Raw genomic sequence first — 20,938 nt, 5'->3', positions numbered from 1 at the left:
AATAAAAAAAAAGATAGCTGAGTGGTCAGCGCGGCGGGCTGTCACACCAAGGGGCCCGGGTTCGATTCCCGGCTGGGTCGGAGATTTTTCCGCTCAGGGACAGGGTGTTGTGTTGTCCTCATTATTATTTCATCATTATCAGTGGAAGGCAACGGGAAACCACCACTGGAATCACTTCCCTAAACGCTCATTCGGTGGATCTCCTCTCTGACGAGGCTTCCCCAATGACAAGAGCTGCCGTAAGGCAGAACAAAAAGTTTTTTGTCTATAGTTGGTATCATGTAGAGATACCTTAGCTCTAAGTATTTTACCTATGAAGATACTGACAAATAGTCATAGGTAATTTTTTAGACTCTTTATATTTCGATTTCCCTGTAAATATGTTTTTATATTTCTACCTACTGTTAGCATTATGCTTCAGTGAACTTCTGCCAAATAAAGAAAGATTGTACTACATAGCGGCCGTTGGTATAAGACCGCGATCACTATGAACATTAGCAAATAGCACTGTCTGGATCGCTTACGATTTTCTATACATTAAATCATTCCATGAGAACTTTAGGCTTTTGCCACAATCAGTTGCTGCGATTAAGAACAAATATAAGGACGATACGTGTTAAGCACACTTCACAACTAAACAGTAATAACCTCTTTAAGATTCTGAAGTTATCACGGCCAAACTACAAACAGAATGGTTATCTGAAACCAGACTATATGAAAACTGGGAGAAGTCTAGACGAAGAATTAGAGTTCGTGGGAAACAAAATAAAATCTTTCAGGTTTGTCGATGATACTGTAATTCTGTCAGAGATGGCAAGGAACTTGTATGACCAGCTGAACGAATTGGGTAGTGTTTTTCCAGTTTCTATTTATTTATCGCATTTTTTAAAAAACATGTAATATAGTGTATGTAAATATCGATCGGTATCCTGTTACTATTATTATTCTCAAGAGAAAACAGAGACATTTCATTCTATGCTGTGATTTAAAGTTTTTGGCGCTTCACAGCAGCAGCTTTCCGTGAAATATTTCAGTTTCCCCTCAAATCACTAATTAAGTTTTTCTTAATTACCCTGATTACTTTCTAGCAATTAAATATTTTTTGCAAAACTAGACCTCAAACTTGTCAATACGATTACACGTTTGTCCATTTCAGTCTCTTCGTTTGGCTTGAAAATTCGGACAAAAATCAGTTGTGTAATTTCTAGAGTCAGCACTCAAAACACTCGACAAATCTATTTGAGATTCTGTAGTTATCACGGCCACACTACAACATTTGACATTAACCTCTACTGAATGAAACTTCGGCACAGAAACAAAAGTACATAGCTATAAAACTCTTTGGCAAGTTACAGAAATAAAACGTTTTCCAAACACCTACCATAACCGGTGGCACAGAGCTTGGAGGTCAATAATGCAGGGCAGTGTCTCAGGACACCGGTCGCCTTATCCAACATTGAGGCAGAATGTCATTGAAAAACTGACGCGTGTTGTTGTGCCAGTCGGTTTACTTTACCGCTAACATGAATTGTTGCTTCTTCACTGAAAATGGACTGTGGTAAAAATGTATCGTCTTCCATTTCCTCTAGCAAAGCACTGCTGAAGTCAGCTCATTTCCTTTTACCACTAACTCGAAGAGCTTGCACTAATTGTTGTCTCTATGGTCTATAGACCAAACGACACATTAACGCTCGCCAGACAGTCATATGAGGCATTGCCAGTTTCCTGCTTGCGTGGCAAGTAGACTTTCCTGGAGTCTGCTCAAACGTTTGCCGAATACTTTCCACCATGTCATCAGAAGTTCGAGGTTGACTTGGACTCTTATATTTGTACAAGCAGCTGTCTCTTCAAATTGTCAATACCAACGGCGAATGTTTTGGGTGCACGCAGATCAATGGCAAAACGCCGACAAAAGCACGCCGGACCGAAATCACTGACTTACTCTTTGGAAACGGCAGCACAAAAAACGCCTCCTGTTGAGCGGACTGACTGACTGCAAACTGAGAAGATGCATTGACTCACAGCTAACGGCGATTTACTGAAACTCTCGACCACGCCTATTCGAAAACATACAATTCCTTGCTGGCTCGTTCCATGTTTCGTAATTATTACCGCCCAAAGTCATATCGTTCTTATTGAAACACCCTGTCTTATATAACAATATAACTGGCTAAACAGCTGTGCAGCTGGAGGGGAAAAGAACATCATCGTCGGATCACACGAAAGCCAGTTCCTGTTATGTAGCGATGAGGAAGCCTGATCACTCTTGATATATGTGTCACGGTTCACTGCAAGTCTCAGCAAAAGCAGAATATTCGTACAGGGGAATTCAAACTGAATGTAGCTGCTATTAAGTAATGGTTATAACCACTTAATACCTAGCGATACATCGATACGGATCGCAGAAAATAGCAAAGTAAGTTCGATAGAATATTTACATCCGTTATAGGCGTTCTGTACGACTCCCCTAGACGATAACCCATTTCACGCCATAAATTCTGAAGCATAACCGGGGCAACTGACGCGAACGCGCTAGAAATGCGCTTACTTAAAAGAAATCCAGGGCTGTTATGTACGGAGATCTAGGTAGCCAAGTCCAGAATACACAGTCCTCATGTCCAGCACGACCGATTCAACGATTTGAAATATGTTGACTTAAAAATGCGAAATTCCTTACTCCAATGTGGGGGTGTTCCATCATGCTAAAAGATGTAATCTGTAGAACCTTTCTGAGGTTGTGGCTTCAGCCATTGCTGAAGCATGGCCACGTGAATGTTTGTTGAAATACTTAGCCCAATGACGAAAAATGGACTGTATAATTTTTGTGCTGACGCAGCACAGAACACATTAATTCACTGCACTTGCACAACGATCGAAAACATTCAGCTTTCTTTTATATTTTCTGTGATTCCTATCGTTGTGTAGGTACGCATTAAACAGTTAAAACTGCTTGTTATTGCTACATTTGTTTTGAATTACCTTCTATTGTGCTGAATTACGTCAGAAAGTGTTGAGGGAGACTTCACTTTCATGAATTAACAGCAGATAGTAGTTTTTGCACACATAATGACACAAAAATAGTAAACATGTATTGGTGTCCGTATTTCTATTGCAATCCTGTGCAAGATAAACAGGTATTAATTCTGAATATGAGCGTGAGAATTAAAATTACTTTAACAAAACGTGAGTGTGCAACCAAGTTTTTTTTGTATATTGGTAATACAACGATACACAATTGTTCCACTGCTGAATGCTACGTCTGTAGAAGCCAACAAGTTGCGTCACAACGCGCTAGATATCTTTTCCTTTGAAGCACATCTGATATCTGGCATCATTCGCCGTCGTTTTGCTGTCGCCTATCGCGGTGTTAACTTGTAATGATGAGTATAAATGAAAGGAACTGCAGGAGAAGGATTGTGCAGCTTGAGTATAAATTCTACCAAAGAGCCAAGATGTTTAAGAAAGTTTCAGTGAAAATCGGATTCGAACCTTGGATACCAACATTACATCGTTGAGTGGTATACTTGTCTGCAAAAATCACTTCTTATCTGCGCATAGATCATACAAGGTGACAATTATTGAACTATATGAAGTAAAATCTTCATAACTTGTGAACGCGTTAGGACCTTCAAAGTGCACGGTTGGCCGCGGGGTATGATGGGAATTAGAATGCGCAGTGTGGTTTGGTTTAGCGACGGAGTCCACATTCATTTGGATGGGTTCGTCAATTAGCAAAATTGACGCATTTCACGATCGAGATGTCTCTTCAGCCTCAACGGATAACTGTGTGGGGTCCAATGTCTAGTCACGGAATAGTTGGGTTGATTGGAGGAAGAGACAAAACATCGAGGTCATCGGCCTCGTCGGATTGGGGAAGGACGGGGAAGGAAGTCGGCCGTGCCCTTTAAGAGGAACCATCCCAGCATTTGCCTGGAGCGATTTAGGAAAATCACAGAAAACCTAAATCAGGATGGCCGGACGCGGGATTGAACCGTCGTCCTCCTGAATGCGAGTCCAGTGTGCTAACCACTGCGCCCCTCGCGCGGTTAGTCACGGAATAGCCGGTGCGATATTCCTTGACGGCACGGTGACTACCTTACGGTACGTGAAGGTTTTGGAAGATGATTTCATCCCCATTATCCAAAGTGACCCTCATTTCGACAAGATATGAATCATACAAGATGGAGATCGACACCATTGAAGCAGGAGAGGGACATGACTTTGGCGACCGCATTCTGGTTCTGCGGTACGTAGAAGCCACTGGCATGTGCCTCGATTGGCCGCAACGTTCTCCGCATCTGAGCACATGCGTCTTCTTTTTGTGGGGCTATATTAAAGACGAGGTGTAGAGCAGTAACCCCAAAACCATTGCTGAGCTGAAAACAGACATTCGAGACGTCATCGACAACATTAGTGTTCCGACACTTCAACGGGTCATATAGAATTTCGCTATTCGTCTGCGTCACACACATCGTCGCCAATGATGGCAGGCATATCGAACATGTCATAACCTAAATCCGAATATCTGTAGTGACGTTTTCATGTTGAATAAAGTGTGTACACCCCGTAGTTTGTAACTAAGTTACGTTGTTTCGTATGGTTCAATAATTGTCATCCTATTTGTTACTGCGATATAAGAGCAGGAAGTAGGGGCGTTTAATGTTTAATGTCCCGTCCACAACTAGATCGTTAGAGCCAGAGCATAAGCTCCGATACGACAAGAAGGATGAAGATGGTCCTTTTAAATGAAAAAAGCATGCCAGAGTCCTAAAGCGATTTTGGAAAACTACAGAAAATGTAAATCTGGATGGCCCGTCGGGGGATTTAACCTCCTGAATGCAAATCTTGTGTCTTCTTACCGCTGTGCCACCTCTCTTAGTTCGAAGTAAAGGGAAAGGGGGACAGCTAGCTTACCAAATTCTGGAACTGTGACACTCACTTAGTACGTCACATTTCATTATTCAACGGTTTTCAGCAATGCTGATGGCAGTTAACCCTAATACACCATTCGTAATGTGAGCACTTCATTATAAAACTTTTACTGTTGGTCCCAAATTAACCATAATCTCAGATGTCCAGTGGTTCCTGAGCTCGTTACAGTGCTTTCCGATGTGAACCAGTCGTTAAAGAACTGGACTCTTAGTCTGATGGAATGATGCTAACGCCTAAATTGGGCACCCTAATACTGGTTTCCCAAAAAATTCTTAAATAATCTCAGATGTGTACCGAAAAGTTTGCTTGGAAACATCAATATTCACTGAGCTAGCGTTCCTTTGCTGAGACCTCCATGTCAATACCCTGTATAGCACTTATCCCCCTTTCTTTCGTTTCTATGTATGAATGTCACGCACTCAAATTTAAATCTTGGACGACAGTTTTCTTGCAGCGTATACAAATAGCCCTAAAGTCTCTTTCATCTATTCGAACACTTGTAATCGAGCACTGCTACTCAAGTGCAAGAATCTGATGACTTATCTGGATTGAACTGGCTCCTTTATCACTCCTTACTACGCCTCAGTCGGAAATAAGATATGACTAGAAGATCGCAGCTGGCAGCTACCTTGTAATCCATAGACTTCTGTGACAACACAAATTGCAATTCCAGCGTCTGACAGTAAACGGCAACATTCAGTGACAGCTTTTAATGAACGGCTCTCATTTAATTTTATTGATTGTTAGTAACTTCCACGCTCGTGAAAAGTGGAGACACTTAAAATTCTAGAAGCATCGTATCACAGTCCAACGAGGTTCAGAACACTGATGCGTCTCGCGGCCAACCCTTCCACATGTGCTACATACAGCTGCCTGGACTCGTGTCCAGCAAAATTACAATACGAACACCCCACCAGTCGCAAGTAAACCACTCTATAATTACCACAAATCTGAGAGAGGTCTGCAGGCTCCTGCTGCTTATCAAATGACACTTTGAAGTTCAAGTGACAGCCACGACGCCCTACCATGGCCATAAACAAACTTAACAAAAAACCCAAAACGAAAATAAAAAGAGATATTCAACAACCCATACTGCAGACCTGCAGCTGCAACTGAAGTCGTACTCGTGGAGCACTGCTGGTACCAGATGCAACAGTACCAGACATAACACTTCTCACGTCAGACGTAATTGTCCGGAAACCAAACAGTGTGTTAGGTGACGATATTGAGTCTTCGAGGGCAGAATAAGGCCAGACTGTCACCCCTCTGACATGGGTGAGCCGTGGTTCGTTGGGAAATGGCATGATCTGCGTCCGAAATCGCTAATAATACATCATTAAGGAACAAAAGTTTGTTGTTGTTGTGGTCTTCAGTCCAGAGACTGGTTTGATGCAGCTCTCCATGCTACTCTATCCTGTGCAACCTTCTCCATCTCCCAGTACCTACTGCAGCCTACATCCTTCTGAATCTGCTTAGTGTATTCATCTCTTGGTCTCCATATACGATTTTTACCCGCCACGCTGCCCTCCAATACTAAATTGGTGATCCCTTTATGCCTCAGAATATGACCTACCAACCGATCCTTTCTTCTGGTCAAGTTGTGCCACAAACTTCTCTGCTCCCCAATCCTATTCAATACTTCCCCATTAGTTATGTGATCTACCAAAAATGGCTCTGAGCACTATGTGTTCAACATCTTAGGTCATAAGTCCCCTAGAACTTAGAACTACTTAAACCTAACTAACCTAAGGACATCACAGACACCCATGCCCGAGGCAGGATTCGAACCTGCGACCGTAGCAGTCCCGCGGTTCCGGACTGCAGCGCCAGAACCGCTAGACCACCGCGGCCGGCTTGTGATCTACCCATCTAATCTTCAGCATTCTTCTGTAGCACCACATTTCGAAAGCTTCTATTCTCTTCTTGTCCAAACTATTTATCGTCCATGTTTCACTTCCATACATGGCTACACTCCATACAAATACCTTCAGAAACGACTTCCTGACAGTTAAATCTATACTCGATGTTAACAAATTTCTCTTCTTGAGAAACGCTTTCCTTGCCATTGCCAGTCTACATTTTATATTCTCTCTACTTCGACCATCATCAGTTATTTTGCTCCCCAAATAGCAAAACTCCTTTATTACTTTAAGTGTCTCATTTTCCTAATCTAATTCCCTCAGCATCACCCGTCTTAATTCGACTACATTCCATTATCCTCGTTTTGCTTTTGTTGATGTTCATCTTGTATTCTCCTTTCAAGACACTGTCCATTCCGTTCAGCTGCTCTTCCAGGTCCTTTGCTGTCTATGACAGAATTACAATGTCATCGGCGAACCTCAAAGTTTTTATTTCTTCTCCATGGATTTTAATTCCTACTCCGAATTTTTCTTTTGTTTCCTTTACTGCTTGCTCAATATACAGATTGAATAACGTCGGGGAGAGGCTACAACCCTGTCTCACTCCCTTCCCAACCACTGCTTCCCTTTCATGTCCCTCGAGTCTTACAACTGCCATCTGGTTTCTGTAAAAATTGTAAATAGCATTTCGCTCCCTGTATTTTACCCCTGCCACCTTCAGAATTTGAAAGAGAGTATTCCAGTCAACATTGTCGAAAGCTTTCTCTAAGTCTACAAATGCTAGAAACGTAGGTTTGCCTTTCCTTAATCTATTTTCGAAGATAAGTCTTAGGGTCAGTATTGCCTCACGTGTTCCAACATTTCTACGGAATCCAAACTGATCTTCCCCGAGGTCGGCTTCTACCAGTTTTTCCAAAGAATTCGTATTAGTATATTGTGGCCGTGGCTTATTAAACTTCTAGTTCGGTAATTTTCACATATGTCAACATCTGCTTTCTTTGGGATTGGAATTATAATATTCTTCCTGAAGTGTAAGTGTATTTCGCCTGTCTCATACATCTTGCTCACCAGATGGTAGAGTTTTGTCAGGACTGGCTCTCCCAAGGCTATCAGTAGTTCCAATGGAATGTTGTCTACTGCCGGGGCCTTGTTTCGACTTAGGTCTTTCAGTGCTCTGTCAAACTCTTCACGCAGTATCATATCTCCCATTTCATCTTCATCTATATCCTCTTCCATTTCCATAATATTGTACTCAAGAACATCGCCCTTGTATAAACCCTCTATATACTCCTTCCACCTTTCCGCTTTCCCTTCTTTGCTTGGAACTGGGTTTCCATCTGAGCTCTTGATATTCATGCAAGTTGTTCTCTTTTCTCCAAAGGTCTCTTTAATTTTCCTGTAGGCAGTATCTATCTTACCGCTAGTGATATACGCCTCTACATTCTTACATTTGTCCTCTAGCCATCCCTGCTTAGCCCTTTTGCAATTGAGAGGTCTGTATTCATTTTTGCCTGCTTCATTTACTGGATTTTTGTATTTTCTCCTTTCATCTATTAAATTTAGTATCTCTTCTGTTACCCAAGGATTTCTATTAGCCCTCATCTTTTTACCTATTTGATCCTCTGCTGCCTTCACTATTTCATCTCTCAAAGCTACCCTTTCTTCTTCTAATGTATTTCTTTGCCCATTCTTGTCAATCGTTCCCTAATGGTCTCTCTGAAACTCTCTACAGTCTCTGGTTCTGTCAGTTTATCCAGGTCCCATCTCCTTAAATTCCCAGCTTTTTGTAGTTTCTTTAGTTTTAATCTACATTTCATAACCAATAGATTGTTTACTGTTCCAAAATACACAGTGTCTTCACTTACAGCTGATAGCAGTGGAGGCAGGAAGCAGGGCGTTAGCCATGCTGGAATGTTCTGACACCCACCTGTTCTCTGCTGTCTCGGCAGTTGCACTTTGGGGAGTATACTCAGCGCCCTGTGATGTCACAGCACATTGGTGACAATATGATTGGTATTGCCTGTGCTGCTTATGGTGTTAGCAGCGTGGGGCAGTGGGTTACCAGAGTTCTCTCGTTAACATCGTAGACTGCATTCCAGTAAGCACCCACTGGCCCTGCATGGAGAGTGTGGTGTCAGACCGGGCGACAAGGCGGTCTCCTACAGGAGTAAGGTCTGCAGCGTAGGAGAATGTCTGAAGGCAGGCGGCGTCTGTGGCATGCCCCTCCTCCATGATAACGATTGTTGACTGCTCCCTTGCTTCACCAGTTAGACCTCCAGAGGGCCTGATAGTGGATGTCGTCCACAGTATTTCATAAGTCTTGATCCGGATGGCAGTACTGCTGCTTGCAGTGGCGAAATCCTCCTTGGCTGGACTTGCTGTTCCATCAGAGTTCAGAGACAGTCTCCACGAACAGATGGTAGATCGACACAGGTCCTACCTCCTGGATGGTCAGCTGCGAACTGGCAACAAGTAGGTCACGCCACTGGATAGAAGTAACATTCACACAGCAAGTGTCTCATATATATACATTGCAACTGTAAGGCGACGATGACTTCATTTGGCCTGCTTTCCTTGACTGGCTAGCGGCATTCTGGATGCATTGCGGGTAGCTGAAAGGTGTCTTAATTTCACCTTTCAGAAGCAATGGTGGACATATTCTGCAGTTTCGGTACTCTGAATAATCATTTTTACATTCAATTTACAAATAATTACTTCACTTTGTGTGGTCACCACAATGACTGCATCTTCGTCTCCCTGTGATTCCATACCGCTGTGTTGACGCTTTGGACATCCAACTCTTAAGATGTGCAGCAATTACTTCTGTCTTGCGACGCATTACATGTAACATCAGCAGTCCCTTGTTGGCATTTCAACCGGCAGTTGCCTATTGCCCTGCTTTGCTCGCCCCTTGCATTGCCTTGGGAACAATTTTAAAATTCTACTCCATTTACGGCAAGAAAGGAAGATTGAATTGATTGTTGGTGTTGATAACGATCATTCTCCTTTACCTCTTCTTCATTACTGCAGATGACGTGTCACAGAGCACATTTGTTCTGTGCATGCATTACACGTGAGGTACCTAGTTGTTTCCACTGCACTGTGTGGAATACGAAGGTTCTGTTATAGTTCACTAACCTGCTGTCCCCAGCGCTGAAAACAGCACGCAGGTCGTAGGTTCTGTATCTTGAGACTGAAAGTGACTTTTAGCGAGGTTCTGTTCTGAAATAATGTATCACTTCTTTGGGATGCCACTCGCGTATTTTAACATAGCCACACGAGAAGACTACATGATCTTAACACAACACCTTCTGATACAGCAAAGTACATGATCAAACACAATGTTTACGAAAATGTATCTTTACACTATTTGTGGCACGTGTATGTGCCTCATGACTACCGGAGTGAATCATTTTAATACTGAATACCGGCAAACACAACCTGCCACAGACAGCATGACTGTACATCTCGACTGCCTAATCCAGAGTGACGAACTGGAACTTAAATAAAAATTGGAAACACATCCTACGACAGACAACATGTCTGTTCTTCTCGACTGCCTAATCCCGAGTGACGAACAGCCCGAAACACTTCGCGCGCCATACCACAAAAGGCGTGACCCGAACGCTTCCGAAGTGCTTCGTCTGCAATTTCATCAGTCTTTTGTTTTTGATTTAAATTGTTTTTAATAATTCTAAAATTACTGATTGATAGTCAGCTGTTGAGAGATATTTATATTAAAAAGTGAAGTCATTCCAATGAGTAGTTTAACTATTAATAATAACTATACTTTAACGTTCTGGCGCCCTTGCTCCGTACACAGCAGCTAATCACAGAGCAGTAGCATTATGCAGGCGGTTTTTCTCACGGGAATGGTACCGAATCTAACATCTGTCACAGGTACCTCACACCACATTTCGTCATCTATATACTTCCTGCATCTCCACTGCTCTGGGAACAGCTTCTTGGAGCCTAATATGATGGCTGACTAAGCCAGAAATATTACACATTCCCAAACCTATTATTTCGGAGCACTTCAGATCTTTAGTATTTTATTTCACTCAAATATTACGAATTTCCGTGACATGCTGTTTTCAGAATTTTGCACTTAGACAAAGACTTTAAGTGGGAGCTATTTTTTTCCATTATGTGTTATAGTGCAGGTCGCCAATGCAGTTTAAATTCTGCATCTTTTCCTAAAATGCAAATGCAAGGATAGATCCTTCAATGAAGTCACGGTCCTCTTCCTGAGGTAATGATCTGTCTGTAATAATCCCAACATCGACGGCACGTTAAGTGTGAGACTGACTTGCGTTCATTAAGCTTAATAGGAATGAGATGCTTCAAACGAAAATTTCATCTACGGAATCAAAGATTGCACTAATTTACCTGTGCTACGTGCTGCTGCCAAAAAGACAAAATATACACAGAGAGGCTGTGGCACGTTACTTAGTGCTCTCTACGGTGCCACGCTATACTATTAGCCGCCATGTTTTGTGAGGTCATTCTGCAGTTGTTTTGAAAGCAAGAGATCGTGTGTGATCTTGTAAGACAAGCAGTTGCCGAATTGTTTTGTTCGAAGTCATTCTTGCCGTTTCCCCTGCGTATAACTGCACTCACTGGACCAATAAACTACCCATGTTTCTTATTTCATGTGGGTACTATTTAAAAATGTTATATGTTAGTGGTTTTGTACAATTGTCTTATACATCAGGATAGAAAGATCTTTTGCGTGTTATCTTCATGTGGATATGTGAATTTCTTATTTTACCCAATGTTTGCACTGCAGACCAAGCTGATGACGAATAAATGAGTCAGTGTGATGAGAAGAGAAAATTGGTTTTAGACAGAACACACTCGCGTTTGTCTTCACATTTTGAAGAACAAATTTGTGAATGAAGTACTGGGTGCAAAATATCTAGACACTTGGTCGTTAACATGTCATTGATATTACAAGTCACAGTCGAAGAGTGCCCTGAAAATTCGTACCCTGAAAACCTCTCCGACTTCTTGGACGTCACAGCACAAGTGATAAATTATATAAATAATAAATTTGTAAACTATGTACATATTTTATTTGTCTTTTTAAAATCTCGTGTAATTGATATACGATTAATAATAAAAATAATAATAATAATGCAAGAAGTTAATGACAAAAGGAGACAGTATGAAATGCTGTATCTAGTATTTCCAATTTTCCAGGTCAGCTGCAAAACAATTATATACAGACACGGCCACGCACAGAAGCAGTCTCGAACGAAAGGTGTCTGCAGAAAAATCACGTCAGTGTCAATACATCGTAAGCATTATCAACATAAGCTGCGTCTTGTGAGTAAATATTTTATCTTCGTTTTTTGCTAAAAGCTAATCGTAGAAAAGTGGCAGTTGACCCTCAACAACAAAAAAGCGAGGTCCTCCACATGCATACTTAAAAAAATTCCACTAAATTTCGGTCAGACGATAAATCACACAGTACTAAAGGTTGTCGATTCAACTAAATACCTAGAAATTACAATTACGAACAGCTTAAATTGGAATTATCATATAGATAATGTTGTGGTGAATGCAAACCAAGGATTGCATTTTATTGGTAGAACACAGAAGATGCAACAGGTCTGCTAAAGAGACTGCCTACACTATGCTTGTCCGTCCTCGGCAAGAGCAAGGTTTATCTAACTGTGTTCCGAAGAACGCTGGTATTCCGCGGGAACAGAATAAATACTCCGTGAAAGACTATTAACAACATGGCGTTTTTCCGACTTTTTGACGATACTAATTATCTTTAAAAAATTATTATGGTTTCTGTGCTATTTGTTACAGTTTAAAATTGAAGTAAATACTGAATAAAACAGGTTTTCTCAATTTTAAAAAAATAGCTCTCAAAATAAACACAAGATATTCCAACAAAATACCAGGCTACTCAGATTGTTCTGTCAGAGGAAAATTTGAGGAATCCCTGTGCTAGAATATAGCTGTGCAGTATGAATCCTTAACAGTTATGATTGACGGAGGACATCAAAAAAGTCCGAAGAAGGGCAGCTCGGTTTGTGTTATTTCGAAAGATGGGAGAGAATGTCATGGATATGATATGCTAGTTGGGGCAATAATGATTAAAAGACATGCGTTCTTCGTTGCGGCGAGATCTTTTCATGAAATTTCAGTCACCAGCTTTCTCCTCTGAATGTGAAAATATTTTACTGCTGACCACCTACACGATCATCATAATAAAATGAGAGAAATCAGAGCTTGTACAGAAACATTTAAGTGTTCATTTGTCCCATGCGCTGTTAGAGAATGGAATGGTTGAAAATAATGTGAAGGTTGCTCGAAGAATCCTCTGCCAGGCGCTTAAGTGTGAACTGAAGAGTAGTCATGTAAAAATGTAGATGTAGATGTAGTAGGCTTTTAGTACTTTTCCATCATAGATTACAATGCCCTGATAATATTCAAATCTAGCAAGACTGGAAGCTAACAATATCATGCTATATCATGTGTATCAAGCCAATGTTCGGAATTACCATCCATGTCAATAAAGCTGCTGTCATATTAAACACTGTCATTTGATGTAGCCACATAAATTGCTTTTGAAAGACTTTATCTTTCTTGGCTGTGTGAACATAGGACCCATTATGTCCACAATATGAGCAACCACACTGTTATTGTACATCCACCACCCAACCACCGATGTATGTAAGACAACCTGGACCGAACATTTATCAGGCGTTCTCTACACAAAAACACTTTCCGCGGTGGGGAACACCGTAAAACGTATATCATCGTACTATATTACTTGGTTCCACTGGTTTATGGTGCAGGTTATATGCTCTTTGAATCACATTTCCACTAACATCAGTTAGTTCTCATTTTACTTCTTTCATATCCTCAGTCACATAATGGACTTGACACAAGTTATTAAAAGTTATTGAAAAATCGTGGTAGCTCTATTAATGAATTATTACGCTACCAGTTTCAGTCATAAACAGACAATCTTCAGGTGTGTTGTTACATCGAAATCAGATGTGTGTCGACGCGTATCCACTATCAATCATCATGTTACAAAGCAACATTAGGAGCACATAGGGCGTATAGTAAGTCCGTGGCGAATCACATGACAATGCTGACATTCGTATCAATCTGTCCACTTTTGTTCTCCTCAGAACCTCTACAGACGGATACTTCTGCCGTGATCGTGTTTTCCGGGATGTATGGCAACCCTAAGTATGACAGTAACGCTCTAGGAGACTAAATGAACACTGCTGACAGCAGTCGAAAACACCTGATATTGTCACATTGTTTGCATGTTACTGCCGGCTATGCAGTGCGGATGGAAACGACGATGAGGCACACCTTGCCAGCGCGTGATTCCATGTTCGTAGACAGTTTATTCATCAGAATGAGATTTTCACTCTGCAGCGGAGTGTGCGCTGATATGAAACTTCCTGGCAGATTAAAACTGTGTGGTAGAGCACTTGCCCGCGAAAGGCAAAGGTCCCGAGTTCGAGTCTCGGTCGGGCACACAGTTTTAATCTGCCAGGAAGTTTCAGTTTATTCCTCATTATTGAGCACTGGCCAAGCGTTCCATATTTTGCTGTGAAGAGCAGTTGCAATTTATTAGACAAAATTACGTGACGTTAATAATACGCAATAAGAGGCTGACCAGATTTCAAAGAGGAATAACCGGGACACTTGTGTTTATACTTTATATCTAACTTCATTACTCCACGAACGCTTTCTTGTCAGTTATCATGATATTTTGAAATCGATAATAGGCCAATGACGATGCAGCGATTGAAGGACCCATAGCAAGAGTGTATCTTCATTTTTGAATTGGCAGAGAACATGTGCGTAAATTACACATAAATAAAATTATTTTCTTCAGAAATAGAAAAGATTGGTATTTACACTACTGGCCATTAAAATTGCTACACCACAAAGATGACGTGCTACAGACGCGAAATTTAACTGACAGGAAGAAGATGCTGTAATATGCAAATGATTAACTTTTCAGAGCATTCACACAAGCCTGGCGCCGGTGGCGACACCTACAAAGTGCTGACATGAGGAAAGTTTCCAACCGATTTCTCATGCACAAACAGCAGTTGACCAGCGTTGCCTGGTGAAACGTTGTTTTGATGCCTCGTCTAAGGAGGAGAAATGGGTACTATCACGTTTCCGACTTTCATAAAGGTCGGATTGTAGCCTATCGCGATTGCGGTTTATCGTATCGTGACATTGCTCCTCGCGTTGGTCGAGATCCAATGACTGTTAGCAGAATATGGAATCGGTGGGTTCAGGAGGGTAATACGGAACGCCGTGTTGGATCCCAACAGCCTCGTATCACTAGCAGTCGAGGTGACAGGCATCTTATCCGCATGGCTGTAACGGATCGTGCAGTCACGTCTCGATCCCTGAGTCAACAGGTGGGAACGTTTGCAAGACAACAACCATCTGCACGAACAGTTCGACGACGTTTGCAGCAGCATGGACTATCAGCTCGGAGACCATGGCTGCGGTTACCCTTACGCTGCATCACAGACAGGGGCGCCTGCGATGATGTACTCAACAATGAACCTGGGTGCACGAATAGCAAAGCGTCATTTTTCGGATGAATCCAGGTTCTGTTTACAGCATCATGATGGTGTCATCCGTGTTTGGCGACATCGCGGTGAACGCACATTGGAAGCGTGTATTAGTCATCGCCATACTGGCGCATCACCCGGCGTGATGGTGTGGGGTGACATTGGTTACACGTCTCGGTCACCTCTTGTTCGCATTGACAGTAATTTGAACAGTGGACGATACATTTCAGATGTGTTACGACCCGTGGGTCTACCCTTCATTCGATCCCTGCGAAACCCTACATTTCAGCAAGATAATGCACGACTGCATGTTGCAGGTTCTGTACGGGCCTTTCTGGACACAGGAAATGTTCGACTGCTGCCCTGGCCAGCACATTCTCCAGATCTCTCACCAATTGAATACGTCTGGTCAATGGTGGCCGAGCAACTGGCTCGTCACAATACGCCAGTCACTACTCTTGATAAACTATGGTATCGTGTTGAAGCTGAATGGGCAGCTGTACCTGTGCTCGCCATCCAAACTCTGTTTGACTCAATGCCCAGGCGTATCAAGGCCGTTATTACGGCCAGAGGTGGTTGTTCTGGATACTGATTTCTCAGAATCTATGCACCCAAACTGCGTGAAAATGTAATCACATGTCAGTTCTAGTATAATATATGTGTCCAATTAATACCCGTTTATCATCTACATTTCTTCTTGGTGTAGCAATTTTAATGGCCAGTAGTGTACTTTCTTATTGTAATAGCCTGTATATATTTTCTGCAATGCTTAGTCGCTTAGTAGGCACTGACGTACAACTTATTAATCATAAATCTAAACTGTAACCATTTAGTAATAAAATTTAAGATTTCATTTGGATGCAGACTGTTAGGGCAAGTGAGTATGCATGCCAAACAATGCTAAGGCATGCCGCATCGCTCGCATTTTTCACAAAATTAGCTTCCATATGGCCGAAGTCCCATTACGAGAATTGGTTTAAGTGATGCTCTTTTATGCCTCCTTTAGTTTTGGATTTACTTATTTCAAGGCTCATAAAGTGATAGTCTGCAAATTACAGGCGGTGGTAGGTATATCAACTTTTCTTTACAAGATATCTTTTACTTTTTTTAGACATAAGACTGAGTTACACCAAATGTCGTAGGTCTATAGGAACCGATGTGATAATATATACTTCTATAACGTTCTACTTCTAGGAAACTTGTTTTTCCACTAATATTTAACGAAACGAGAAATATTATCGCACGCATTTTGTTTCTCGGTTCGAAACCGGGACAATTATTTGTCCCGAATGACTTACTCCGAACACCAAGACATTTATGTGAAAACAGGGACTGTCGCGGCAAAATTGGAACTACTGTTCAGGCTACGCTATCAGAAACATTTTACTTCTATATCTACACTAATAATAAAAAATCTCAAAAGCTGTTGTGTTTGTCTGCTTGAACACGCTTCTGTAAAACTACTATTATCAATTTAAATTGACAGGCCCGTCAACGAAATGGCACCATTTGAAACTTTTTCACCAATTATGAGTCACATGAGATTTATTATTTACTTATTTATAAACATTTTTATAAAAATTTTCTTACATACAAGGCTACCATAAATGATTCATTCATTTTTCAAAGTATTACATGCACAAATATGATCGATGTCGTCCTTTACAAACCGGGTGGATGACAACTAACAGCGAAACTTGGCATGTGTAACACTATACGATGACAGAAGAGCCATTTGTCAGAAACAGAGAAATTATTTCGTTATGAAATACTATCCTAGTTAGTACAAATATATTTGATTTCTTTAAAGACAGTACCGCCATTAGACTTGATAATGGCAACTTAAAGCCGAAATCATGATCGTGCAAATGGAACACTGCAAATAAAAAAACAGTCTAATGGCGGTACTGACTTTAAAGAAATATATTTTGACTATGGCCCCACATTATGAAAAAATTATTAAATATATTTGAAATGTAATTGAGCTTAAATTTTACCAATGGCCTAATTTACCTTGACCAATGCTGGTTAAAATGCTACATGCATGACGGGACACAGATGTTAGATGACATATAACTCTCCAATATGGTCAAAGACTAATATTTCGAGCACAGCCTGTAGCTTTGCCTCAAAGGTCACCTCACCTCAATTATCTGGGTTTTCTGTCTGGGGTCATTCTCGCTGATATGGTTGAAGAAGAGGAGAGGCGAATTGTATAGACTTGTCAAAAAACATGTTATGATTTGCAGGTGTTTGAAAGAATTTGTAACTCACTGCGGGGAAGAGTACAGTATTGCCTCCAAACTCGATGACAACTCGTGGAACATCTCATTTAAAAGGTACGAGGATGCAGTAAACTGTGAGGTAGCAGTATTATATTTCTTGTTAAGGTAAACTTTTGATGAAGTTTTGATCCCAATTAGATTGGCACATTATCGAAAAGTTTACTTTTAAAATGCCTACTTTCATACCGTCGGTGAAGTATATTGCTGTCTCACTAGCACTGCCTCCTTTACTCTTTTCTTGGCACTTTTCTGTTACTATCAACTATTTTCCACTCCCACTGTGTCCCTCTCTCTTCTACTTCTTATACTAAAGTCAGTGGTGGCTGGTGTCCGCCCCCGGTAGCTGAATGGTCAGCTTGACGGATTGTCAATCCTTTGGGCCCGGATTCGTTTCCCGGCTGGGTCGGGAAATTTTCTCCGCCCAGGGACTGGGTGTTGTGCAGTCCTCATCACCATCCTACCATCCTCATCGACTGCAGGTCGCGTAAGTGGCGTCAAATTGAAAGACCGGCACCCGACGAACGGTCTGCCCGGCGGGGGACCCTAGCCATACGATTAAATAAAAAAAAGTGGCGGCTGGTAAAAAACGCTCGAAATTATCTCGCAAACCACTCCTTTATGGTGGCATGTTTGCTGGAACATATTTGCTGGAACATATTTGCTTCTGTACTCGTATACTTTCACTCGTGTCAGTTTTCGCTACTAATTACGGCCAGCAGAAAAGTGTTCCTATTGGAGCACGAAAAAGGCGAATATGCTCCTGTTTAAAAGACTGTGACTGAAAAGTGGGGTACCAGCTCCCTCATTCTACCTCTCTCAGCACCTTTAAAAATTTTCACAAAAATCTTGGCATGTGAGCACATTAACGCTCTTTTTAGCACGCAACTCACCTTTCACTCCCACAAGCTTCCCTAACTGTTACTCGCTCACACCCACTTGTCCATTATTGTGATTCGCTCATAGCCATCCACTCCCACTTGCTCATTCTCACTCACTCATTCAGACAGACTAATTGTCATTATTTCTTTGCGCCTCTCTAACTGCCACTGTCTCTTAGCCACAATCTCCTTAGTTCTGTACTATTACTAGTGTCTTCTCTCACTGTCAGTGTCGTCCTCTTACTCTCTCTTACTGCTACCGTCTCATTCATTCCTTCCTGCTGTCTCTTTCTCGTTTTCACAGTTATAGAATCTGTCTCTCATTATCACAGTCTCTCACTCACTTCCACTTCCTTCTTCTCTTTATTCCTGCCAACTAGCACTGCCTCCTTCACTCTTTTCTTAGCACTGTTTCCACTCCCACAGTTACCTCTTTCCTATACACACAGTCATTGTCTCCTTCGCCCTTTCTATACCATAATCGCTGACTACTGTCTTCCAGTATTTATTACTTTTCCGTCTCTATTCCATTGACACTGTCTCCTCTCCCAGCATAAAAAAGCGCGAATACGTTCGCATGCCAAAATTTCTGGGAAATTTTTCAAGTTGCTAAGGAAGGCAGAATGAGGCAGTTGGTAGCCCAAATTTCAGTCAGGTATTTTAAACAGGAGCATACTCATTTTTTTGTGCTCTAACAAAGCATTTTCCTCTGGTTCCCTTCTTTTCTCTGGCACAGTCGCTTATGTCACTCGTGCGAAAATAACTTTGTGGGTCAGTAAAGTTTTGATAGTTTACTTCCGTGAAACTGAAATAATCCATAACTAATTCTATACCTCTGACTGCATTTTACGTGCACATAAATTTTGTATGTGCTTCAGGACTATAACATAGAGTTCTCAGAACCATTCTGATCATAACAGGGACACTTTAAAACAAATTTCTCCGTACTTCATCGTTTTATAAACTAAGTTTTCACCTCACGCTGAGTTTTACGTGCGTACTTTATATGTACACGCAGTGTATTTTTAAATTTGTTTTTAAATGTTGGTTGCATATCTGTCAGACTTTTAATGCTATTTGGCAAATGATTAAAGATTTTTGTGGCAGCATAATTCACCCCTTTCTGTGCCAAAGTCAGTTTTAATGCAGAATAGCTTCTTTCTTGTAGTGTTGTCGTTATATACTTCGCTGTTATTTTTGATTGGGGTGCGATATTAATAACAAATTTCATAAGTGAATATATGTGTTGTAAAGGTACTGTGAATATACCGAGTTCCTTAGATAAATGTCTACAAAGTGATCTTGGTGAGCTTCAGCTATTATTCTGATTACACACTATTGTGCAATGAATATTTTTTCTCTTAATGATGAATTACCCCAAAATATGATGACTTAAGAGAGCAGTGAATGAAAATAGGCATAACAGGCTGATTTGCTGATATGTTTATCACCAAAATTTGCAGTAACCATAATAGCATATGTAGCTGAACCTAACTGTTTCAGCAGATAATCAGTGTGTTTCTTCTAATTCAATTTCAACCAATTTCAACCAAACTGATATTTTGTTAGTACTTCATTTTTACAAATATGTGAAGCTGCTCTTGAATACATTGCTTTTTCAAGAATTTCGGATAAAGATATCATTTCAGATAAAGCTGCCAAAAGTGGGATTGGGCAGTAGTTGCCAGCATCAGACCTATTGGGAGAGTTTGAGTATTCTACCTTAGCATAGACCTCTGTTTAAAGTCTATATTTATCAGTGGTGTTATGCCATTTACTGTACAGAATTGTATAATCAGTGAGAGTCCATTTGCAGTGAACCACTTAATAATTTTCTTAACATTATTTACAGTTTCCTCAGCTAATTCTTGTTTGTTGAGTATGGTTACTATAATTGTATCATCAGAAAAAAGAACTAGCTTTGCATCTTCATGAATACAGAGTGGCAAGTCATTAATATACATCAAGAATAATAAGGGACCCCAGACTGAACCCTGTGGGACACCAGTCTTGATACCTCCACTGATACTCTGCTGATTTTTGCAGACTATCTGCACTGTTAGACCTTCTGCATTCTTCCAGTTAAATATCAGTTAAACCATTTGCGGAATCACACCACAATACTTAAGCTTATCTAGAAGAATTTCATGATTCACACAGTCAAAGTCTTTGAGAGACAACAAAATACTCCAATGGGAGATGTTTGGTTATTCAGAGCATTTAATATTTGATCAGTGAAAGCATATAAAGCATTTTCTGTTGAAAAACCTTTCTGAAGACCAAACTGATATTTTGCTAGTACTTCATTTTTAAAGGTATGTGAAGCTACTCTTGAATACATTACTTTTTCAAGAATTTCATGTAAAGCTGTCAAAAATTAGACTGGGCAGTAGTTGTCAGCATCA

This window comes from Schistocerca cancellata, chromosome 5 (assembly GCF_023864275.1).
Source record: "Schistocerca cancellata isolate TAMUIC-IGC-003103 chromosome 5, iqSchCanc2.1, whole genome shotgun sequence".
NCBI classification, from domain to species: Eukaryota; Metazoa; Arthropoda; class Insecta; order Orthoptera; family Acrididae; genus Schistocerca; species Schistocerca cancellata.
This window is presented reverse-complemented; position numbering follows the sequence as displayed.